Below are 26,531 nucleotides of genomic sequence, written 5' to 3' on the forward strand. Positions count from 1 at the left end.
CTTGCAATTAATCTGCAACTGTGTAACAGGTACGTGTTAATTCGGTTTTTATACATATTGATTTCTTTTTTCTGGATCAGTGTCTGGCTGGCTTGCAATTAATCTGCAACTGTGTTGACATTCTTTTTTTGTCTTTCTTATTTTCAGGATCTCATGACCCACCTGACGCATCTTTTTACCTGAAAGTGGATCTTGCAATTAATCTGCAACTGTGTAACAGGTACATGTTTAATCGTTTTTTATACATATAATGATTTTCTTTTTTCTTGTCACAGAGGATCTCATGACGCACCTTTTTACCTGAAAGTGGACCTGGCAAACAAGGGGCAATCTATCTTCAGCTACGAGTGGTTGTCTGCATCTGGAACGGTGTCTGGCTGGCTTGCAAATGATCTGCAACTGTGTAACAGGTACGTGTTAATTCATTTTTTATACATATATTGATTTTCTTTTTTTTGTCACACAGGATCACATCATGCACCTTTTTACCTGAAAGTGGATCCGGCCAACAAGGGGCTATCCATGTCCAGCTGTGAGAGGTTGCCTGCATCTGGAATGGTGTCTGACTGGCTTTCTTTTCATCTGCATCTGAGTTACAGGTAAGTGAACATTCAGTTTCTATACTTATATTGACTTTCTTCTTTGTCTTTCTTATTTTCAGGATGTCATGACCCACCTGACGCATCTTTTTACCTGAAAGTGGATCTTGCAATTAATCTGCAACTGCGTAACAGGTACGTGTTAATTCGGTTTTTATACATATATTGATTTTCTTTTTTTTGTCACACAGGATCCCATCACGCACCTTTTTACCTGAAAGTGGATCTGGCCAACAAGGGGCAATCCATCTTCAGCTGTGAGTGGTTGTCTGCATCTGGAACGGTGTCTGGCTGGCTTGCAATTAATCTGCAACTGTCTAAAAGATACGTGTTAATTCGTTTTTTATACATATTGATTTCTTTTTTCTGGATCAGTGTCTGGCTGGCTTGCAATTAATCTGCAACTGTTTTGACTTTATTTTTTGTCTTTCTTATTTTCAGGATCTCTGGACTCACCTGACTGACCTTTTTACCTGAAAGTGGATCTTGCAATTAATCTGCAACTGTGTAACAGGTACGTGTTAATTCGGATTTTATACATATATTGATTTTTTTTTTCTTGTCACAGAGGATCTCATGACGCACCTTTTTACCTGAAAGTGGACCTGGCCAACAAGGGGCAATCTATCTTCAGCTATGAGTGGTTGTCTGCATCTAGAACGGTGTCTGGCTGGCTTGCAATTAATTTGCAACTATGTAACAGGTACGTGTTAATTCGGTTTTTATACATATATTGATTTTCTTTTTTTTGTCACACAGGATCCCATGTTGCACCTTTTTACCTGAAAGTGGATCTGGCCAACAAGGGGCAATCCATCTTCAGCTCTGAATGGTTGTCTGCATCTGGAACGGTGTCTGGCTGGCTTGCAATTAATCTGCAACTTTGTAAAAGATACGTGTTAATTCGTTTTTTATACATATTGATTTCTTTTTTCTGGATCAGTGTCTGGCTGGCTTGCAATTAATCTGTAACTGTGTTGACTTTCTTTTTTGTCTTTCTTATTTTCAGGATCTCATGACCCACCTGACGCATCTTTATACCTGAAAGTGGATCTTGCAATTAATCTGCAACTGTGTAACAGGTACATGTTAATTCGGTTTTTATACATATATTGATTTTTTTTTTCTTGTCACAGAGGATCACATGACGCACCTTTTTACCTGAAAGTGGATCCGGCCAACAAGGGGCTATCCATGTCCAGCTGTGAGAGGTTGCCTGCATCTGGAATGGTGTCTGACTGGCTTTCTTTTCATCTGCATCTGAGTTACAGGTAAGTGAACATTCAGTTTCTATACTTATATTGACATTATTTTTTGTCTTTCTTATTTTCAGGATGTCATGACCCACCTGACGCATCTTTTTACCTGAAAGTGGATCTTGCAATTAATCTGCAACTGTGTAACAGGTACGTGTTAATTCGGTTTTTATACATATATTGATTTTCTGTTTTCTTCTCACAGAGGATCTCATGACGCACCTTTTTACCTGAAAGTGGACCTGGCCAACAAGGGTAGCAATCCATCTTCAGCTACGAGTGGTTGTCTGTATCTGGAACGGTGTCTGGCTGGCTTGCAATTAATCTGCAACTGTGTAACAGGTACGAATTAATTCGGTTTTTATACATATATTGATTTTCTTTTTTCTTGTCACACAGGATCTCATGATGCACCTTTTTACCTGAAAGTGGACCTGGCCAACAAGGGACAATCCATCTTCAGCCACGAGTGGTTGTCTGCATCTGGAACGGTGTCTGGCTGGCTTACAATTGATCTGCAACTGTGTAACAGGTACGTGTTAATTCAGTTTTTATACATATATTGATTTTCTTTTTTCTTGTCACACAGGATCTCATGACGCACCTTTTTACCTGAATGTGGATCCGGCCAACAAGGGGCAATCCATCTTCAGCTATGCGTGGTTGTCTGCATCTAGAACGGTGTTTGGCTGGCTTGCAAATAATCTGCAACTGTGTAACAAGTACGTGTTAATTTGGTTTTTATACATATATTGATTTTCTTTTTTTTGTCACACAGGATCCCATCACGCACCTTTTTACCTGAAAGTGGATCTGGCCAACAAGGCGCAATCCATCTTCAGCTCTGAACGGTTGTCTGCATCTGGAGTGGTGTCTGACTGGCTTTCTTTTCATCTGCATCTGAGTTACAGGTAAGTGAACATTCAGTTTCTATACTTATATTGACTTTCTTCTTTGTCTTTCTTATTTTCAGGATGTCATGACCCACCTGACGCATCTTTTTACCTGAAAGTGGATCTTGCAATTAATCTGCAACTGCGTAACAGGTACATGTTAATTCGGTTTTTATACATATATTGATTTTCTTTTTTTTGTCACACAGGATCCCATCACGCACCTTTTTACCTGAAAGTGGACCTGGCCAACAAGGGGCAATCCATCTTCAGCTGTGAGTGGTTGTCTGCATCTGGAACGGTGTCTGGCTGGCTTGCAATTAATCTGCAACTGTCTAAAAGATACGTGTTAATTCGTTTTTTATACATATTGATTTCTTTTTTCTGGATCAGTGTCTGGCTGGCTTGCAATTAATCTGCAACTGTTTTGACTTTATTTTTTGTCTTTCTTATTTTCAGGATCTCTGGACTCACCTGACTGACCTTTTTACCTGAAAGTGGATCTTGCAATTAATCTGCAACTGTGTAACAGGTACGTGTTAATTCGGTTTTTATACATATATTGATTTTCTTTTTTCTTGTCACACAGGATCCCATCATGCACCTTTTTACCTGAAAGTGGATCCAGCCAACAAGGGGCAATCCATCTTCAGCTATGAGTGGTTGTCTGCATCTAGAACGGTGTCTGGCTGGCTTGCAATTAATCTGCAACTGTGTAACAGGTACGTGTTAATTCGGTTTTTATACATATATTGATTTTCTTTTTTTTTTGTCACACAGGATCCCATCACGCACCTTTTTACCTGAAAGTGGATCCGGCCAACAAGGGGCTATCCATGTCCAGCTGTGAGAGGTTGCCTGCATCTGGAATGGTGTCTGACTGGCTTTCTTTTCATCTGCATCTGAGTTATAGGTAAGTGAACATTCAGTTTCTATACTTATATTGACATTCTTTTTTGTCTTTCTTATTTTCAGGATGTCATGACCCACCTGACGCATCTTTTTACCTGAAAGTGGATCTTACAATTAATCTGCAACTGTGTAACAGGTACGTGTTAATTCGGTTTTTATACATATATTGATTTTCTGTTTTCTTCTCACAGAGGATCTCATGACGCACCTTTTTACCTGAAAGTGGACCTGGCCAACAAGGGTAGCAATCCATCTTCAGCTACGAGTGGTTGTCTGTATCTGGAACGGTGTCTGGCTGGCTTGCAATTAATTTGCAACTGTGTAACAGGTACGTGTTAATTTGGTTTTTATACATATATTGATTTTCTTTTTTCTTGTCACACAGGATCTCATGATGCACCTTTTTACCTGAAAGTGGACCTGGCCAACAAGGGACAATCCATCTTCAGCCACGAGTGGTTGTCTGCATCTGGAACGGTGTCTGGCTGGCTTACAATTGATCTGCAACTGTGTAACAGGTACGTGTTAATTCAGTTTTTATACATATTTTGAATTTCTTTTTTCTTGTCACACAGGATCTCATGACGCACCTTTTTACCTGAATGTGGATCCGGCCAACAAGGGGCAATCCATCTTCAGCTATGCGTGGTTGTCTGCATCTAGAACGGTGTTTGGCTGGCTTGCAAATAATCTGCAACTGTGTAACAAGTACGTGTTAATTTGGTTTTTATACATATATTGATTTTCTTTTTTTTGTCACACAGGATCCCATCACGCACCTTTTTACCTGAAAGTGGATCTGGCCAACAAGGCGCAATCCATCTTCAGCTCTGAACGGTTGTCTGCATCTGGAGTGGTGTCTGACTGGTTTTCTTTTCATCTGCATCTGAGTTACAGGTAAGTGAACATTCAGTTTCTATACTTATATTGACTTTCTTTTTTGTCTTTCTTATTTTCAGGATGTCATGACCCACCTGACGCATCTTTTTACCTGAAAGTGGATCTTGCAATTAATCTGCAACTGTGTAACAGGTATGTGTTAATTCGGTTGTTATACATATATTGATTTTCTTTTTTCTTCTCACAGAGGATCTCATGACGCACCTTTTTACCTGAAAGTGGACCTGGCCAACAAGGGTAGCAATCCATCTTCAGCTACGAGTGGTTGTCTGCATCTGGAACGGTGTCTGGCTGGCTTACAATTGATCTGCAACTGTGTAACAGGTACGTGTTAATTCAGTTTTTATACATATATTGATTTTCTTTTTTCTTGTCACACAGGATCCCATCACGCACCTTTTTACCTGAAAGTGGATCCAGCCAACAAGGGGCAATCCATCTTCAGCTGTGAGTGGTTGTCTGCATCTGGAACGGTGTCTGGCTGGCTTGCAATTAATCTGCAACTGTCTAAAAGATACGTGTTAATTCGTTTTTTATACATATTGATTTCTGTTTTCTGGATCAGTGTCTGGCTGGCTTGCAATTAATCTGCAACTGTTTTGACTTTTTTTTTGTCTTTCTTATTTTCAGGATCTCTGGACCCACCTGACTGACCTTTTTACCTGAAAGTGGATCTTGCAATTAATCTGCAACTGTGTAACAGGTACGTGTTAATTCGGTTTTTATACATATATTGATTTTCTTTTTTCTTGTCACACAGGATCCCATCACGCACCTTTTTACCTGAAAGTGGATCCAGCCAACAAGGGGCAATCCATCTTCAGCTATGAGTGGTTGTCTGCATCTAGAATGGTGTCTAGCTGGCTTGCAATTAATCTGCAACTGTGTAACAGGTACGTGTTAATTCAGTTTTTATACATATATTGATTTTCTTTTTTTTTTGTCAAAAAGGATCCCATTACGCACCTTTTTACCTGAAAGTGGATCCGGCCAACAAGGGGCTATCCATGTCCAGCTGTGAGAGGTTGCCTGCATCTGGAATGGTGTCTGACTGGCTTTCTTTTCATCTGCATCTGAGTTACAGGTAAGTGAACATTCAGTTTCTATACTTATATTGACTTTCTTTTTTGTCTTTCTTATTTCAGGATGTCATGACCCACCTGACACATCTTTTTACCTGAAAGTGGGTGTTGCATTTAATCTGCAACTGTGTAACAGGTACGTGTTAATTCGGTTTTTATACATATATTGATTTTCTTTTTTCTTCTCACAGAGGATCTCATGACGCACCTTTTTACCTGAAAGTGGACCTGGCCAACAAGGGACAATGCATCTTCAGCTACGAGTGGTTGTCTGCATCTGGAACGGTGTCTGGCTGGCTTGCAATTGATCTGCAATTTATTAACAGGTACGTGTTAATTCAGTTTTTATACATATATTGATTTCTTTTTTCTGGATCAGTGTCTGGCTGGCTTGCAATTAATCTGCAACTGTGTTGACATTCTTTTGTCTTTCTTATTTTCAGGATCTCATGACCCACCTGACACATCTTTTTACCTGAAAGTGGATCTTGCAATTAATTAATTTTATACATATATTGATTTTCTTTTTTTTTATCACACAGGATCTCATGACGCACCTTTTTACCTGAAAGTGGATCTGGCCAACAAGGGGCAATCCATTTTCAGCTGCGAGTGGTTTTCTGCATCTGGAATGGTGTCTGGCTGGCTTGCAATTGATCTGCAACTGTATAACAGGTACGTGTTAATTCAGTTTTTATACATATATTGATTTTCTTTTTTTTTGTCACACAGGATCCCATCACGCACATTTTTACCTGAAACTGGATCCGGCCAACAAGTGGCTATCCATGTCCAGCTGTGAGAGGTTGCCTGCATCTGGCATGGTGTCTGACTGGCTTTCTTTTCATCTGCATCTGAGTTACAGGTAAGTGAACATAAAGTTTCTATACTTTGATTGACTTTCTTTTTTGTCTTTCTTATTTTCAGGATGTCATGAACCACCTGACGCATCTTTTTACCTGAAAGTGGATCTTGCAATTAATCTGCAACTGTGTAACAGGTACGTGTTAATTCGGTTTTTATACATATATTGATTTTCTTTTTTTTGTCACACAGGATCCCATCACGCACCTTTTTACCTGAAAGTGGATCTGGCCAACAAGGGGCAATCCATCTTCAGCTGTGAGTGGTTGTCTGCATCTGGAACGGTGTCTGGCTGGCTTGCATCTAATCTGCAACAGTCTAAAAGATACGTGTTAATTTGTTTTTTATACATATTGATTTCTTTTTTCTGGATCAGTGTCTGGCTGGCTTGCAATTAATCTGCAACTATGTAACAGGTACGTGTTAATTCGGTTTTTATACATATATTGATTTTCTTTTTTTTGTCACACAGGATCCCATCACGCACCTTTTTACCTGAAAGTGGATCTGGCCAACAAGGGGCAATCCATCTTCAGCTGTGAGTGGTTGTCTGCATCTGGAACGGTGTCTGGCTGGCTTGCAATTAATCTGCAACAGTCTAAAAGATACGTGTTAATTTGTTTTTTATACATATTGATTTCTTTTTTCTGGATCAGTGTCTGGCTGGCTTGCAATTAATCTGCAACTGTGTAACAGGTACGTGTTAATTCGGTTTTTATACATATATTGATTTTCTTTTTTCTTCTCACAGAGGATCTCATGACGCACCTTTTTACCTGAAAGTGGACCTGGCCAACAAGGGTAGCAATCCATCTTCAGCTACGAGTGGTTGTCTGCATCTGGAACGGTGTCTGGCTGGCTTGCAATTAATCTGCAACTGTGTAACAGGTACGTGTTAATTCGTTTTTATACATATATTGATTTTCTTTTTTCTTGTCACACAGGATCCCATCACGCACCTTTTTACCTGAAAGTGGATCCAGCCAACAAGGGGCAATCCATCTTCAGCTCTGAATGGTTGTCTGCATCTGGAACGGTGTTTGGCTGGCTTGCAATTAATCTGCAACTGTCTAAAAGATACGTGTTAATTCGTTTTTTATACATATTGATTTCTTTTTTCTGGATCAGTATCTGGCTGGCTTGAAATTAATCTGCAACTGTGTCGACATTCTTTTTTGTCTTTCTTATTTTCAGGATCTCATGACACACCTGACGCATCTTTTTACCTGAAAGTGGATTTTGCAATTAATCTGCAACTGTGAAACAGATACGTGTTAAATTGTTTTTTATACATATAATGATTTTCTTTATTCTTGTCACACAGGATCTCATGACGCACCTTTTTACCTGAAAGTGGACCTGGCCAACAAGGGGCAATCCATCTTCAGCTGCGAGTGGTTGTCTGCATCTGGAACTGTGTCTGGCTGGCTTGCAATTAATCTGCAACTGTGTTACAGGTACGTATTAATTCAGTTTTTATATAATATTGATTTTCTTTTTTTTTGTCACACAGGATCCCATCACGCACCTTTTTACCTGAAAGTGGATCTGGCCGACAAGGGGCTATCCATGTCCAGCTGTGAGAGGTTGCCTGCATCTGGAATGGTGTCTGACTGGCTTTCTTTACATCTGCATCTGAGTTACAGGTAAGTGAACATTCAGTTTCTATACTTATATTGACTTTCTTTTTTGTCTTTCTTATTTTCAGGATGTCATGACCCACCTGACACATCTTTTTACCTGAAAGCGGATCTTGCAGTTAATCTGCAACTGTGTAACAGGTACGTGTTAATTCGGTTTTTATACATATATTGATTTTCTTTTTTTTGTCACACAGGATCCCATAACGCACCTTTTTACCTGACAGTGGACCTGGCCAACAAGGGGCAATCCATCTTCAGCTATGAGTGGTTGTCTGCATCTGGAACGGTGTCTGGCTCGCTTGCAATTAATCTGCAACTGTGTAACAGGTACGTGTTAATTCGGTTTTTATACATATATTGATTTTCTTTTTTCTTGTCACACAGGATCCCATTACGCACCTTTTTACCTGAAAGTGGATCCAGCCAACAAGGGGCAATCCATCTTCAGCTATGATTGGTTGTCTGCATCTAGAACGGTGTCTGGCTGGCTTGCAATTAATCTGCAACTGTGTAAAAGATACGTGTTAATTCGGTTTTTATACATATATTGATTTTCTTTTTTCTTGTCACACAGGATCTCATGACGCACCTTTTTACCTGAAAGTGGACCTGGCCAACAAGGGGCAATCCATCTTCAGCTATGAGTGGTTGTCTGCATCTAGAACGGTGTCTGGCTGGCTTGCAATTAATCTGCAACTATGTAACAGGTACGTGTTAATTCGGTTTTTATACATATATTGATTTTCTTATTTTTGTCACACAGGATACCATCACGCACCTTTTTACCTGAAAGTGGATCTGGCCAACAAGAGGCAATCCATCTTCAGCTCTGAATGGTTGTCTGCATCTGGAACGGTGTCTGGCTGGCTTGCAATTAATCTGCAACTGTGTTGACATTCTTTTTTGTCTTTCTTATTTTCAGGATCTCATGACCCACCTGACGCATCTTTATACCTGAAAGTGGATCTTGCAATTAATCTGCAACTGTGTAACAGGTACGTGTTAAATCGTTTTTTATACATATAATGATTTACTTTATTCTTGTCACACAGGATCTCATGACGCACCTTTTTACCTGAAAGTGGACATGGCCAACAAGGGGCAATCCATCTTCAGCTGCGAGTGGTTGTCTGCATCTGGAACGGTGTCGGGCTGGCTTGCAATTAATCTGCAACTGTGTAACAGGTACGTGTTAATTCGGTTTTTATACATATTGATTTCTTTTTTCTGGATCAGTATCTGGCTGGCTTGAAATTAATCTGCAACTGTGTCGACATTCTTTTTTGTCTTTCTTATTTTCAGGATCTCATGACCCACCTGACGCATCTTTTTACCTGAAAGTGGATTTTGCAATTAATCTGCAACTGTGAAACAGATACGTGTTAAATCGTTTTTTATACATATATCTTTATTCTTGTCACACAGGATCTCATGACGCACCTTTTTACCTGAAAGTGGACCTGGCCAACAAGGGGCAATCCATCTTCAGCTGCGAGTTGTTGTCTGCATCTGGAACTGTGTCTGGCTGGCTTGCAATTAATCTGCAACTGTGTTACAGGTACGTGTTAATTCAGTTTTTATATAATATTGATTTTCTTTTTTTTGTCACACAGGATCCCATCACGCACCTTTTTACCTGAAAGTGGATCTGGCCGACAAGGGGCTATCCATGTCCAGCTGTGAGAGGTTGCCTGCATCTGGAATGGTGTCTGACTGGCTTTCTTTACATCTGCATCTGAGTTACAGGTAAGTGAACATTCAGTTTCTATACTTATATTGACTTTCTTTTTTGTCTTTCTTATTTTCAGGATGTCATGACCCACCTGACACATCTTTTTACCTGAAAGTGGATCTTGCAGTTAATCTGCAACTGTGTAACAGGTACGTGTTAATTCGGTTTTTATACATATATTGATTTTCTTTTTTCTTGTCACACAGGATCCCATCACGCACCTTTTTACCTGAAAGTGGATCCAACCAACAAGGGGCAATCCATCTTCAGCTATGATTGGTTGTCTGCATCTAGAACAGTGTCTGGCTGGCTTGCAATTAATCTGCAACTGTGTAACAGGTACGTGTTAATTCGGTCATTATACATATATTGATTTTCTTTTTTTTGTCACACAGGATCCCATAACGCACCTTTTTACCTGACAGTGGACCTGGCCAACAAGGGGCAATCCATCTTCAGCTATGAGTGGTTGTCTGCATCTGGAACGGTGTCTGGCTGGCTTGCAATTAATCTGCAACTGTGTAACAGGTACGTGTTAATTCGGTTTTTATACATATATTGATTTTCTTTTTTCTTGTCACACAGGATCCCATCACGCACCTTTTTACCTGAAAGTGGATCCAGCCAACAAGGGGCAATCCATCTTCAGCTATGATTGGTTGTCTGCATCTAGAACGGTGTCTGGCTGGCTTGCAATTAATCTGCAACTGTGTAAAAGATACGTGTTAATTCGGTTTTTATACATATATTGATTTTATTTTTTCTTGTCACACAGGATCTCATGACGCACCTTTTTACCTGAAAGTGGACCTGGCCAACAAGGGGCAATCCATCTTCAGCTATGAGTGGTTGTCTGCATCTAGAACGGTGTCTGGCTGGCTTGCAATTAATCTGCAACTATGTAACAGGTACGTGTTAATTCGGTTTTTATACATATATTGATTTTCTTATTTTTGTCACACAGGATACCATCACGCACCTTTTTACCTGAAAGTGGATCTGGCCAACAAGAGGCAATCCATCTTCAGCTCTGAATGGTTGTCTGCATCTGGAACGGTGTCTGGCTGGCTTGCAATTAATCTGCAACTGTGTTGACATTCTTTTTTGTCTTTCTTATTTTCAGGATCTCATGACCCACCTGACGCATCTTTATACCTGAAAGTGGATCTTGCAATTAATCTGCAACTGTGTAACAGGTACGTGTTAAATCGTTTTTTATACATATAATGATTTACTTTATTCTTGTCACACAGGATCTCATGACGCACCTTTTTACCTGAAAGTGGACATGGCCAACAAGGGGCAATCCATCTTCAGCTGCGAGTGGTTGTCTGCATCTGGAACGGTGTCGGGCTGGCTTGCAATTAATCTGCAACTGTGTAACAGGTACGTGTTAATTCGGTTTTTATACATATATTGATTTTCTTTTTTCTTATCACCGAGGATCTCATGACGCACCTTTTTACCTGAAAGTGGACCTGGCCAACAAGGGGCAATCCATCTTCAGCTACGAGTGGTTCTCTGCATCTGGAACGGTGTCTGGCTGGCTTGCAAATGATCTGCAACTGTGTTACAGGTATGTGTTAATTCAGTTTTTATATAATATTGATTTTCTTTTTTTTTGTCACACAGGATCCCATCACGCAACTTTTTACCTGAATGTGGATCCGGCCAACAAGGGGCTATCCATGTCCAGCTGTGAGAGGTTGCCTGCATTTGGAATGGTGTCTGACTGGCTTTCTTTACATCTGCATCTGAGTTACAGGTAAGTGCACATTCAGTTTCTATACTTATATTGACTTTCTTTTTTGTCTTTCTTATTTTCAGGATGTCATGACCCACCTGACGCATCTTTTTACCTGAAAGTGGATCTTGCAATTAATCTGCAACTGTGTAACAGGTATGTGTTAATTCGGTTGTTATACATATATTGATTTTCTTTTTTCTTGTCACAGAGGATCTCATGATGCACCTTTTTACCTGAAAGTGGACCTGGCCAACAAAGGGCAATCCATCTTCAGCTACGAGTGGTTGTCTGCATCTGGAACGGTGTCTGGCTGGCTTGCAATTAATCTGCAACTGTGTAACAGGTACGTGTTAATTCGGTTTTTATACATATATTGATTTTCTTCTTTCTTGTCACACAGGATACCATGACGCACCTTTTTACCTGAATGTGGATCCAGCCAACAAAGGGCAATCCATCTTCAGCTATGATTGGTTGTCTGCATCTAGAACGGTGTCTGGCTGGCTTGCAATTAATCTGCAACTGTGTAACAGGTACGTGTTAATTCGGTCATTGTACATATATTGATTTTCTTTTTTTTGTCACACAGGATCCCATCACGCACCTTTTTACCTGAAAGTGGATCTGGCCAACAAGGGGCAATCCATCTTCAGCTCTGAATGGTTGTCTGCATCTGGAACGGTGTCTGGCTGACTTGCAAATTATCTGCAACTGTGTAAAAGATACGTGTTAATTCGTTTTTATACATATTGATTTCTTTTTTCTGGATCAGTGTCTGGCTGGCTTGCAATTAATCTGCAACTGTGTTGACATTCTTTTTTTGTCTTTCTTATTTTCAGGATCTCATGACCCACCTGACGCATCTTTTTACCTGAAAGTGGATCTTGCAATTAATCTGCAACTGTGTAACAGGTACGTGTTAAATCGTTTTTATTACATATAATGATTTTCTTTTTTCTTGTCACAGAGGATCTCATGACGCACCTTTTTACCTGAAAGTGGACCTGGCCAACAAGGGGCAATCTATCTTCAGCTACGAGTGGTTGTCTGCATCTGGAACGGTGTCTGGCTGGCTTGCAAATGATCTGCAACTGTGTAACATGTACGTGTTAATTCAGTTTTTATACATATATTGATTTTCTTTTTTTTTGTCACACAGGATCACATCACGCACCTTGTTACCTGAAAGTGGATCTGGCCAACAAGGGGCAATCCATCTTCAGCTATGAGTGGTTATCTGCATCTAGAACGGTGTCTGGCTGGCTTGAAATTAATCTGCAACTGTGTAACAGGTACGTGTTAACTCAGTTTTTATACATATATTGATTTTCTTTTTTCTTGTCACACAGGATCCCATCACACACCTTTTTACCTGAAAGTGGATCCAGCCAACAAGGGGCAATCCATCTTCAGCTCTGAATGGTTGTCTGCATCTGGAACGGTGTCTGGCTGGCTTGCAATTAATCTGCAACTGTCTAAAAGATACGTGTTAATTCGTTTTTTATACATATTGATTTCTTTTTTCTGGATCAGTGTCTGGCTGGCTTGCAATTAATCTGCAACTGTTTTGACTTTATTTTTTGTCTTTCTTATTTTCAGGATCTCAGGACCCACCTGATTGACCTTTTTACCTGAAAGTGGATCTTGCAATTAATCTGCAACTGTGTAACAGGTACGTGTTAATTCGGTTTTTATACATATATTGATTTTCTTTTTTCTTGTCACACAGGATCTCATGACGCACCTTTTTACCTGAAAGTGGATCTGGACAACAAGGGGCAATCCATCTTCAGCTGCGAGTGGTTTACTGCATCTGGAAAGGTGTCTGGCTGGCTTGCAATTAATCTGCAACTGTGTAACAGGTACGTGTTAATTCGGTTTTTATACATATATTGATTTTCTTTTTTTGTCACACAGGATCCCATCACGCACCGTTTTACCTGAAAGTGGATCTGGCAAACAAGGGGCAATCCGTCTTCAGCTCTGAATGGATGTCTGCATCTGGAACGGTGTCTGGCTGGCTTGCAATTAGTCTGCAACTGTGTAAAAGATACGTGTAAATTCGTTTTTTATACATATTGATTTCTTTTTTCTGGATCAGTGTCTGGCTGGCTTGCAATTAATCTGCAACTGTGTTGACATTCTTTTTTGTCTTTCTTATTTTCAGGATCTCATGACCCACCTGACGCATCTTTTTACCTGAAAGTGGATCTTGCAATTAATCTGCAACTGTGTAACAGGTACGTGTTAATTCGGTTTTTATACATATATTGATTTTCTTTTTTCTTGTCACACAGGATCTCATGACGCACCTTTTTACCTGAAAGTGGACCGGGCAAACAAGGAGCAATCCATCTTCAGCTACGAGTGGTTGTCTGCATCTGGAACGGTGTCTGGCTGGCTTGCAATTGATCTTGAACTGTGTAACAGGTATGTGTTAATTCAGTTTTTATACATATATTGATTTTCTTTTTTTTTGTCACACAGGATCCCATCACGCACCTTTTTACCTGAAAGTGGATCCGGCCAACAAGGGGCTATCCATGTCCAGCTGTGAGAGGTTGCCTGCATCTGGAATGGTGTCTGACTGGCTTTCTTTTCATCTGCATCTGAGTTACAGGTAAGTGAACATTCAGTTTCTATGCTTATATTGACTTTCTTTTTTGTCTTTCTTATTTTCAGGATGTCATGACCCACCTGACGCATCTTTTTACCTGAAAGTGGATCTTGCAATTGATCTGCAACTGTGTAACAGGTACATGTTAATTCAGTTTTTATACATATATTGATTTTCTTTTTTCTTGTCACACAGGATCCCATCACGCACCTTTTTACCTGAAAGTGGATCCAGCCAACAAGGGGCAATCCATCTTCAGCTATGAGTGGTTGTCTGCATCCAGAACGGTGTCTGGCTGGCTTGCAATTAATCTGCAACTGTGTAACAGCTACGTGTTAATTCGGTTTCTATACATATATTGATTTTCTTTTTTTTGTCACACAGGATCCCATCACGCACCTTTTTACCTGAAAGTGGATCCAGCCAACAAGGGGCAATCCATCTTCAGCTATGAGTGGTTGTCTGCATCCAGAACGGTGTCTGGCTGGCTTGCAATTAATCTGCAACTGTGTAAAAGATACGTGTTAATTCGTTTTTTATACATATTGATTTCTTTTTTCTGGATCAGTGTCTGGCTGGCTTGCAATTAATCTGCAACTGTTTTGACATTCTTTTTTGTCTTTCTTATTTTCAGGATGTCATGACCCACCTGACGCATCTTTTTACCTGAAAGTGGATCTTTCAATTAATCTGCAACTGTGTAACAGGTACGTGTTAATTCGGTTTTTATACATATATTGATTTTCTTTTTTCTTGTCACAGAGGATCTCATGACGCACCCTTTTACCTGAAAGTGGACCTGGCCAACAAGGGGCAATCCATCTTCAGCTGCGAGTGGTTGTCTGCATCTGGAACGGTGTCTGGCTGGCTTGCAATTAATCTGCAACTGTCTAAAAGATACGTGTTAATTCGTTTTTTATACATATATTGATTTCTTTTTTCTGGATCAGTGTCTGGCTGGCTTGCAATTAATCTGCAACTGTGTTGACATTCTTTTTTGTCTTTCTTATTTTCAGGATCTCATGACCCACCTGATGCATCTTTTTACCTGAAAGTCGATCTTGCAATTAATCTGCAACTGTGTAACAGGTACGTGTTAAATCGTTTTTTATACATATAATGATTTTCTTTATTCTTGTCACACAGGATCTCATGACGCACTTTTTTACCTGAAAGTGGATCCGGCCAACAAGGGGCTATCCATCTTCAGCTACGAGTGGTTGTCTGCATCTGGAACGGTGTCTGGCTGGCTTGCAATTAATCTGCAACTGTGTAACAGGTACGTGTTAATTCAGTTTTTACACATATATTGATTTTCTTTTTTGTTGTCACACAGGATCCCATCATGCACCTTTTTACCTGAAAGTGGATCCGGCCAACAAGGGGCTATCCATGTCCAGCTGTGAGAGGTTGCCTGCATCTGGAATGGTGTCTGACTGGCTTTCTTTTCATCTGCATCTGAGTTAAATGTAAGTGAACATTCAGTTTCTATACTTATATTGACTTTCTTTTTTGTCTTTCTTATTTTCAGGATGTCATGACCCACCTGACGCATCTTTTTACCTGAAAGTGGATCTTGCAATTAATCTGCAACTGTGTAACAGATACGTGTTAATTCGTTTTTTATACATATTGATTTCTTTTTTCTGGATCAGTATCTAGCTGGATTGAAATTAATCTGCAACTGTGTTGACATTCTTTTTTTTCTTTATTATTTTTAGGATCTCATGACCCACCTGACGCATCTTTTTACCTGAAAGTGGATCTTTCAATTAATCTGCAACTGTGTAACAGGTACGTGTTAATTCGGTTTTTATACATATATTGATTTTCTTTTTTCTTGTCACAGAGGATCTCATGACGCACCTTTTTACCTGAAAGTGGACCTGGCCAACAAGGGTAGCAATCCATCTTCAGCTACGAGTGGTTGTCTGCATCTGGAACGGTGTCTGGCTGGTTTGCAATTAATCTGCAACTGTGTAACAGGTACGTGTTAATTCGGTTTTTATACATATATTGATTTTCTTTTTTCTTGTCACACAGGATCTCACGACGCACCTTTTTACCTGAAAGTGGACCTGGCCAACAAGGGACAATCCATCTTCAGCTACCAGTGGTTGTCTGCATCTGGAACGGTGTCTGGCTGGCTTGCAATTGATCTGCAACTGTGTAACAGGTACGTGTTAATTCAGTTTTTATACATATATTGATTTTCTTTTTTCTTGTCACACAGGATCCCATCACGCACCTTTTTACCTGAAAGTGGATCCAGCCAACAAGGGGCAATCCATCTTCAGCTATGAGTGGTTGTCTGCATGCAGAACGGTGTCTGGCTGGCTTGCAATTAATCTGCAACTGTGTAACAGGTATGTGTTAATTCGGTTTTTATACATATATTGATTTTCTTTTTTTTGTCACACAGGATCCCATCATGCACCTTTTTACCTGAAAGTGGATCTGGCCAACAAGGGGCAATCCATCTTCAGCTCTGAATGGTTGTCTGCATCTGGAACGGCGTCTGGCTGGCTTGCAATTAATCTGCAACTGTGTAAAAGATACGTGTTAATTCGTTTTTATACATATTGATTTCTTTTTTCTGGATCAGTGTCTGGCTGGCTTGCAATTAATATGCAACTGTGTTGACATTCTTTTTTGTCTTTCTTATTTTCAGGATCTCATGACCCACCTGACTGACCTTTTGACCTGAACATGGATCTTGCAATTAATCTGCAACTGTGTAAAAGGTACGTGTTAATTTGGTTTTTATACATATATTGATTTTCTTTTTTCTTGTCACACAGGATCTCATGACGCACCTTTTTACCTGAAAGTGGATCTGGCCAACAAGGGGCAATCCATCTTCAGCTGCGAGTGGTTTTCTGCATCTGGAAAGGTGTCTGGCTGGCTTGCAATTAATCTGCAACTGTGTAACAGGTACGTGTTAATTCGGTTTTTATACATATATTGATTTTCTTTTTTTGTCACACAGGATCCCATCACGCACCGTTTTACCTGTAACTGGATCTGGCCAACAAGGGGCAATCCGTCTTCAGCTCTGAATGGTTGTCTGCATCTGGAACGGTGTCTGGCTGGCTTGCAATTAATCTGCAACTGTGTAAAAGATACGTGTTAATTCGTTTTTTATACATATTGATTTCTTTTTTCTGGATCAGTATCTAGCTGGATTGAAATTAATCTGCAACTGTGTCGACATTCTTTTTTGTCTTTCTTATTTTCAGGATCTCATGATCCACCTGACGCATCTTTTTACCTGAAAGTGGATTTTGCAATTAATCTGCAACTGTGTAACAGGTACGTGTTAATTCGGTTTTTATACATATATTGATTTTCTTTTTTCTTCTCACACAGGATCTCATGACGCACCTTTTTACCTGAAAGTGGACCTGGCCAACAAGGGGCAATCCATCTTCAGCTATGAGTGGTTGTCTGCATCTAGAATGGTGTATGGCTGGCTTGCAATTGATCTGCAACTATGTAACAGGTATGTGTTAATTCGGTTTTTATACATATATTGATTTTCTTTTTTTTCTCACACAGGATCCCATCACGCACCTTTTTACCTGAAAGTGGATCCAGCCAACAAGGGGCAATCCATCTTCTGCTCTGAATGGTTGTCTGCATCTGGAACGGTGTCTGGCTGGCTTGCAATTAATCTGCAACTGTGTAAAAGATACGTGTTAATTCGTTTTTTATACATATTGATTTCTTTTTTCTGGATCAGTATCTATCTAGATTGAAATTAATCTGCAACTGTGTTGACATTCTTTTTTTTCTTTATTATTTTTAGGATCTCATGACCCACCTGACGCATCTTTTTACCTGAAAGTGGACCTGGCCAACAAGGGGCAATCCATCTTCAGCTACGAGTGGTTGTCTGCATCTGGAACGGTGTCTGGCTGGCTTGCAAAAGATCTGCAACTGTGTAACAGGTACGTGTTAATTCAGTTTTTATACATATATTGATTTCTTTTTTTTTGTCACACAGGATCACATCATGCACCTTTTTACCTGAAAGTGGATCCGGTCAACAAGGGGCTATCCATGTCCTGCTGTGAGAGGTTGCCTGCATCTGGAATGGTGTCTGACTGGCTTTCTTTTCATCTGCATCTGAGTTACAGGTAAGTGAACATTCAGTTTCTATACTTATATTGACTTTCTACTTTGTCTTTCTTATTTTCAGGATGTCATGACCCACCTGACGCATCTTTTAACCTGAAAGTGGATCTTGCAATTAATCTGCAACTGTGTAACAGGTACGTGTTAATTCGGTTTTTATACATATATTGATTTTCTTTTTTTTGTCACACAGGATCCCATCACGCACCTTTTTACCTGAAAGTGGACCGGGCAAACAAGGAGCAATCCATCTTCAGCTACGAGTGGTTGTCTGCATCTGGAACGGTGTCTGGCTGGCTTGCAATTAATCTGCAACTGTGTAACAGGTATGTGTTAATTCAGTTTTTATACATATATTGATTTTCTTTTTTTTTGTCACACAGGATCCCATCACGCACCTTTTTACCTGAAAGTGGATCCGGCCAACAAGGGGCTATCCATGTCCAGCTGTGAGAGGTTGCCTGCATCTGGAATGGTGTCTGACTGGCTTTCTTTTCATCTGCATCTGAGTTACAGGTAAGTGAACATTCAGTTTCTATGCTTATATTGACTTTCTTTTTTGTCTTTCTTATTTTCAGGATGTCATGACCCACCTGACGCATCTTTTTACCTGAAAGTGGATCTTGCAATTGATCTGCAACTGTGTAACAGGTACATGTTAATTCAGTTTTTATACATATATTGATTTTCTTTTTTCTTGTCACACAGGATCCCATCACGCACCTTTTTACCTGAAAGTGGATCCAGCCAACAAGGGGCAATCCATCTTCAGCTATGAGTGGTTGTCTGCATCCAGAACGGTGTCTGGCTGGCTTGCAATTAATCTGCAACTGTGTAACAGGTACGTGTTAATTCGGTTTCTATACATATATTGATTTTCTTTTTTTGTCACACAGGATCCCATCACGCACCTTTTTACCTGAAAGTGGATCCAGCCAACAAGGGGCAATCCATCTTCAGCTCTGAATTGTTGTCTGCATCTGGAACGGCGTCTGGCTGGCTTGCAATTAATCTGCAACTGTGTAAAAGATACGTGTTAATTCGTTTTTTATACATATTGATTTCTTTTTTCTGGATCAGTGTCTGGCTGGCTTGCAATTAATCTGCAACTGTGTTGACATTCTTTTTTGTCTTTCTTATTTTCAGGATCTCATGACCCACCTGATGCATCTTTTTACCTGAAAGTCGATCTTGCAATTAATCTGCAACTGTGTAACAGGTACGTGTTAAATCGTTTTTTATACATATAATGATTTTCTTTATTCTTGTCACACAGGATCTCATGACGCACTTTTTTACCTGAAAGTGGACCTGGCCAACAAGGGGCAATCCATCTTCAGCTACGAGTGGTTGTCTGCATCTGGAACGGTGTCTGGCTGGCTTGCAATTAATCTGCAACTGTGTAACAGGTACGTGTTAATTCAGTTTTTACACATATATTGATTTTCTTTTTTGTTGTCACACAGGATCCCATCATGCACCTTTTTACCTGAAAGTGGATCCGGCCAACAAGGGGCTATCCATGTCCAGCTGTGAGAGGTTGCCTGCATCTGGAATGGTGTCTGACTGGCTTTCTTTTCATCTGCATCTGAGTTACAGGTAAGTGAACATTCAGTTTCTATACTTATATTGACTTTCTTTTTTGTCTTTCTTATTTTCAGGATGTCATGACCCACCTGACGCATCTTTTTACCTGAAAGTGGATCTTGCAATTAATCTGCAACTGTGTAACAGGTACGTGTTAATTCGGTTTTTATACATATATTGATTTTCTTTTTTCTTGTCACACAGGATCCCATCACGCACCTTTTTACCTGAAAGTGGATCCAGCCAACAAGGGGCAATCCATCTTCAGCTCTGAATGGTTGTCTGCATCTGGAACGGTGTCTGGCTGGCTTGCTATTAATCTGCAACTGTCTAAAAGATACGAGTTAATTCGTTTTTTATACATATTGATTTCTTTTTTCTGGATCAGTGTCTGGCTGGCTTGCAATTAATCTGCAACTGTTTTGACTTTATTTTTTGTCTTTCTTATTTTCAGGATCTCAGGAACCACCTGATTGACCTTTTTACCTGAAAGTGGATCTTGCAATTAATCTGCAACTGTGTAAAAGATACGTGTTAATTCGTTTTTTATACATATTGATTTCTTTTTTCTGGATCAGTATCTAGCTGGATTGAAATTAATCTGCAACTGTGTAAAAGGTACGTGTTAATTTGGTTTTTATACATATATTGATTTTCTTTTTTCTTGTCACACAGGATCTCATGACGCACCTTTTTACCTGAAAGTGGACCTGGACAACAAGGGGCAATCCATCTTCAGCTATGAGTGGTTGTCTGCATCTAGAATGGTGTATGGCTGGCTTGCAATTAATCTGCAACTATGTAACAGGTATGTGTTAATTCGGTTTTTATACATATATTGATTTTCTTTTTTTTGTCACACAGGATCCCATCACGCACCTTTTTACCTGAAAGTGGATCCAGCCAACAAGGGGCAATCCATCTTCAGCTCTGAATGGTTGTCTGCATCTGGAACGGTGTCTGGCTGGCTTGCAATTAATCTGCAACTGTGTAAAAGATACGTGTTAATTCGTTTTTTATACATATTGATTTCTTTTTTCTGGATCAGTATCTAGCTGGATTGAAATTAATCTGCAACAGTGTTGACATTCTTTTTTTTCTTTATTATTTTTAGGATCTCATGACCCACCTGACGCATCTTTTTACCTGAAAGTGGATCTTTCAATTAATCTGCAACTGTGTAACAGGTACGTGTTAATTCGGTTTTTATACATATATTGATTTTCTTTTTTCTTGTCACAGAGGATCTCATGACGCACCTTTTTACCTGAAAGTGGACCTGGCCAACAAGGGGCAATCCATCTTCAGCTACGAGTGGTTGTCTGCATCTGGAACGGTGTCTGGCTGGTTTGCAATTAATCTGCAACTGTGTAACAGGTACGTGTTAATTCGGTTTTTATACATATATTGATTTTCTTTTTTCTTGTCACACAGGATCTCATGATGCACCTTTTTACCTGAACGTGGACCTGGCCAACAAGGGACAATCCATCTTCAGCTACGAGTGGTTGTCTGCATCTGGAACGGTGTCTGGCTGGCTTGCAATTGATCTGCAACTGTGTAACAGGTACATGTTAATTCAGTTTTTATACATATATTGATTTTCTTTTTTCTTGTCACACAGGATCCCATCACGCACCTTTTTACCTGAAAGTGGATCCAGCCAACAAGGGGCAATCCATCTTCAGCTCTGAATGGTTGTCTGCATCTGGAACGGTGTCTGGCTGGCTTGCTATTAATCTGCAACTGTCTAAAAGATACGTGTTAATTCGTTTTTTATACATATTGATTTCTTTTTTCTGGATCAGTGTCTGGCTGGCTTGCAATTAATCTGCAACTGTTTTGACTTTATTTTTTGTCTTTCTTATTTTCAGGATCTCAGGACCCACCTGATTGACCTTTTTACCTGAAAGTGGATCTTGCAATTAATCTGCAACTGTGTAACAGGTATGTGTTAATTCGGTTTTTATACATATATTGATTTTCTTTTTTTTCTTGTCACACAGGATCTCATGACGCACCTTTTTACCTGAAAATGGATCCGGCCAACAAGGGGCAATCCATCTTCAGCTATGAGTGGTTGTCTGCATCTAGAACGGTGTCTGGCTGGCTTGCAATTAATCTGCAACTGTCTAAAAGATACGTGTTAATTCGTTTTTTATACATATTGATTTCTTTTTTCTGGATCAGTATCTGGCTGGCTTGAAATTAATCTGCAACTGTGTCGACATTCTTTTTTGTCTTTCTTATTTTCAGGATCTCATGATCCACCTGACGCATCTTTTTACCTGAAAGTGGATTTTGCAATTAATCTGCAACTGTGAAACAGATACGTGTTAAATTGTTTTTTATACATATAATGATTTTCTTTATTCTTGTCACACAGGATCTCATGACGCACCTTTTTACCTGAAAGTGGACCTGGCCAACAAGGGGCAATCCATCTTCAGCTGCGAGTGGTTGTCTGCATCTGGAACGGCGTCTGGCTGGCTTGCAAATGATCTGCAACTGTGTTACAGGTACGTGTTAATTCAGTTTTTATATAATATTGATTTTCTTTTTTTTTGTCACACAGGATCCCATCACGCACCTTTTTACCTGAAAGTGGATCCGGCCGACAAGGGGCTATCCATGTCCAGCTGTGAGAGGTTGCCTGCATCTGGAATGGTGTCTGACTGGCTTTCTTTTCATCTGCATCTGAGTTACAGGTAAGTGAACATTCAGTTTCTATACTTATATTGACTTTCTTTTTTGTCTTTCTTATTTTGTGGATGTCATGACCCACCTGACGCATCTTTTTACCTGAAAGTGGATCTTGCAATTAATCTGCAACTGTGTAACAGGTACGTGTTAATTCGGTTTTTATACATATTGATTTCTTTTTTCTGGATCAGTATCTAGCTGGATTGAAATTAATCTGCAACTGTGTTGACATTCTTTTTTTTCTTTATTATTTTTAGGATCTCATGACCCACCTGACGCATCTTTTTACCTGAAAGTGGATCTTTCAATTAATCTGCAACTGTGTAACAGGTACGTGTTAATTCGGTTTTTATACATATATTGATTTTCTTTTTTCTTGTCACAGAGGATCTCATGACGCACCTTTTTACCTGAAAGTGGACCTGGCCAACAAGGGGCAATCCATCTTCAGCTGCGAGTGGTTGTCTGCATCTGGAACGGTGTCTGGCTGGCTTGCAATTAATCTGCAACTGTCTAAAAGATACGTGTTAATTCGTTTTTTATACATATATTGATTTCTTTTTTCTGGATCAGTGTCTGGCTGGCTTGCAATTTATCTGCAACTGTGTTGACATTCTTTTTTGTCTTTCTTATTTTCAGGATCTCATGACCCACCTGATGCATCTTTTTACCTGAAAGTGGATCTTGCAATTAATCTGCAACTGTGTAACAGGTACGTGTTAAATCGTTTTTTATACATATAATGATTTTCTTTATTCTTGTCACACAGGATCTCATGACGCACTTTTTTACCTGAAAGTGGACCTGGCCAACAAGGGGCAATCCATCTTCAGCTACGAGTGGTTGTCTGCATCTGAAACGGTGTCTGGCTGGCTTGCAAATAATCTGCAACTGTGTAACAGGTACGTGTTAATTCAGTTTTTACACATATATTGATTTTCTTTTTTCTTGTCACACAGGATCCCATCATGCACCTTTTTACCTGAAAGTGGATCTGGCCAAAAAGGGGCTATCCATGTCCAGCTGTGAGAGGTTGCCTGCATCTGGAATGGTGTCTGACTGGCTTTCTTTTCATCTGCATCTGAGTTACAGGTAAGTGAACATTCAGTTTCTATACTTATATTGACTTTCTTTTTTGTCTTTCTTATTTTCAGGATGTCATGACCCACCTGACGCATCTTTTTACCTGAAAGTGGATCTTGCAATTAATCTGCAACTGTGTAACAGGTACGTGTTAATTCGGTTTTTATACATATATTGATTTTCTTTTTTTTCTTGTCACACAGGATCTCATGACGCACCTTTTTACCTGAAAATGGATCCGGCCAACAAGGGGCAATCCATCTTCAGCTATGAGTGGTTGTCTGCATCTAGAACGGTGTCTGGCTGGCTTGCAATTAATCTGCAACTGTCTAAAAGATACGTGTTAATTCGTTTTTTATACATATTGATTTCTTTTTTCTGGATCAGTATCTGGCTGGCTTGAAATTAATCTGCAACTGTGTCGACATTCTTTTTTGTCTTTCTTATTTTCAGGATCTCATGATCCACCTGACGCATCTTTTTACCTGAAAGTGGATTTTGCAATTAATCTGCAACTGTGAAACAGATACGTGTTAAATTGTTTTTTATACATATAATGATTTTCTTTATTCTTGTCACACAGGATCTCATGACGCACCTTTTTACCTGAAAGTGGACCTGGCCAACAAGGGGCAATCCATCTTCAGCTGCGAGTGGTTGTCTGCATCTGGAACGGCGTCTGGCTGGCTTGCAAATGATCTGCAACTGTGTTACAGGTACGTGTTAATTCAGTTTTTATATAATATTGATTTTCTTTTTTTTTGTCACACAGGATCCCATCACGCACCTTTTTACCTGAAAGTGGATCCGGCCGACAAGGGGCTATCCATGTCCAGCTGTGAGAGGTTGCCTGCATCTGGAATGGTGTCTGACTGGCTTTCTTTACATCTGCATCTGAGTTACAGGTAAGTGAACATTCAGTTTCTATACTTATATTGACTTTCTTTTTTGTCTTTCTTATTTTGTGGATGTCATGACCCACCTGACGCATCTTTTTACCTGAAAGTGGATCTTGCAATTAATCTGCAACTGTGTAACAGGTACGTGTTAATTCGGTTTTTATACATATTGATTTCTTTTTTCTGGATCAGTATCTAGCTGGATTGAAATTAATCTGCAACTGTGTTGACATTCTTTTTTTTCTTTATTATTTTTAGGATCTCATGACCCACCTGACGCATCTTTTTACCTGAAAGTGGATCTTTCAATTAATCTGCAACTGTGTAACAGGTACGTGTTAATTCGGTTTTTATACATATATTGATTTTCTTTTTTCTTGTCACAGAGGATCTCATGACGCACCTTTTTACCTGAAAGTGGACCTGGCCAACAAGGGGCAATCCATCTTCAGCTGCGAGTGGTTGTCTGCATCTGGAACGGTGTCTGGCTGGCTTGCAATTAATCTGCAACTGTCTAAAAGATACGTGTTAATTCGTTTTTTATACATATATTGATTTCTTTTTTCTGGATCAGTGTCTGGCTGGCTTGCAATTTATCTGCAACTGTGTTGACATTCTTTTTTGTCTTTCTTATTTTCAGGATCTCATGACCCACCTGATGCATCTTTTTACCTGAAAGTGGATCTTGCAATTAATCTGCAACTGTGTAACAGGTACGTGTTAAATCGTTTTTTATACATATAATGATTTTCTTTATTCTTGTCACACAGGATCTCATGACGCACTTTTTTACCTGAAAGTGGACCTGGCCAACAAGGGGCAATCCATCTTCAGCTACGAGTGGTTGTCTGCATCTGAAACGGTGTCTGGCTGGCTTGCAAATAATCTGCAACTGTGTAACAGGTACGTGTTAATTCAGTTTTTACACATATATTGATTTTCTTTTTTCTTGTCACACAGGATCCCATCATGCACCTTTTTACCTGAAAGTGGATCTGGCCAAAAAGGGGCTATCCATGTCCAGCTGTGAGAGGTTGCCTGCATCTGGAATGGTGTCTGACTGGCTTTCTTTTCATCTGCATCTGAGTTACAGGTAAGTGAACATTCAGTTTCTATACTTATATTGACTTTCTTTTCTGTCTTTCTTATTTTCAGGATGTCATGACCCACCTGACGCATCTTTTTACCTGAAAGTGGATCTTGCAATTAATCTGCAACTGTGTAACAGGTACGTGTTAATTCGGTTTTTATACATATATTGATTTTCTTTTTTCTTCTCACACAGGATCTCATGACGCACCTTTTTACCTGAAAGTGGACCTGGCCAACAAGGGGCAATCCATCTTCAGCTATGAGTGGTTGTCTGCATCTAGAATGGTGTATGGCTGGCTTGCAATTAATCTGCAACTATGTAACAGGTATGTGTTAATTCGGTTTTTATACATATATTGATTTTCTTTTTTTTGTCACACAGGATCCCATCACGCACCTTTTTACCTGAAAGTGGATCCAGCCAACAAGGGGCAATCCATCTTCTGCTCTGAATGGTTGTCTGCATCTGGAACGGTGTCTGGCTGGCTTGCAATTAATCTGCAACTGTGTAAAAGATACGTGTTAATTCGTTTTTTATACATATTGATTTCTTTTTTCTGGATCAGTATCTAGCTAGATTGAAATTAATCTGCAACTGTGTTGACATTCTTTTTTTTCTTTATTATTTTTAGGATCTCATGACCCACCTGACGCATCTTTTTACCTGAAAGTGGACCTGGCCAACAAGGGGCAATCCATCTTCAGCTACGAGTGGTTGTCTGCATCTGGAACGGTGTCTGGCTGGCTTGCAAAAGATCTGCAACTGTGTAACAGGTACGTGTTAA

The 26,531-nt window shown here is 39.7% G+C and overlaps 1 protein-coding gene across 1 annotated transcript in view; it reads left to right on the forward strand.

Annotated features, from left to right (window-relative positions):
* The window catches only part of LOC140546232 (uncharacterized), a 367,476-nt gene that overhangs the window by 287,675 nt on the left and 53,270 nt on the right, over positions 1–26,531 (forward strand). The gene's annotated exons all lie outside the window — the stretch shown is intronic.

This window comes from Salminus brasiliensis, chromosome 23 (assembly GCF_030463535.1).
Source record: "Salminus brasiliensis chromosome 23, fSalBra1.hap2, whole genome shotgun sequence".
Taxonomy (NCBI): Eukaryota; Metazoa; Chordata; class Actinopteri; order Characiformes; family Bryconidae; genus Salminus; species Salminus brasiliensis.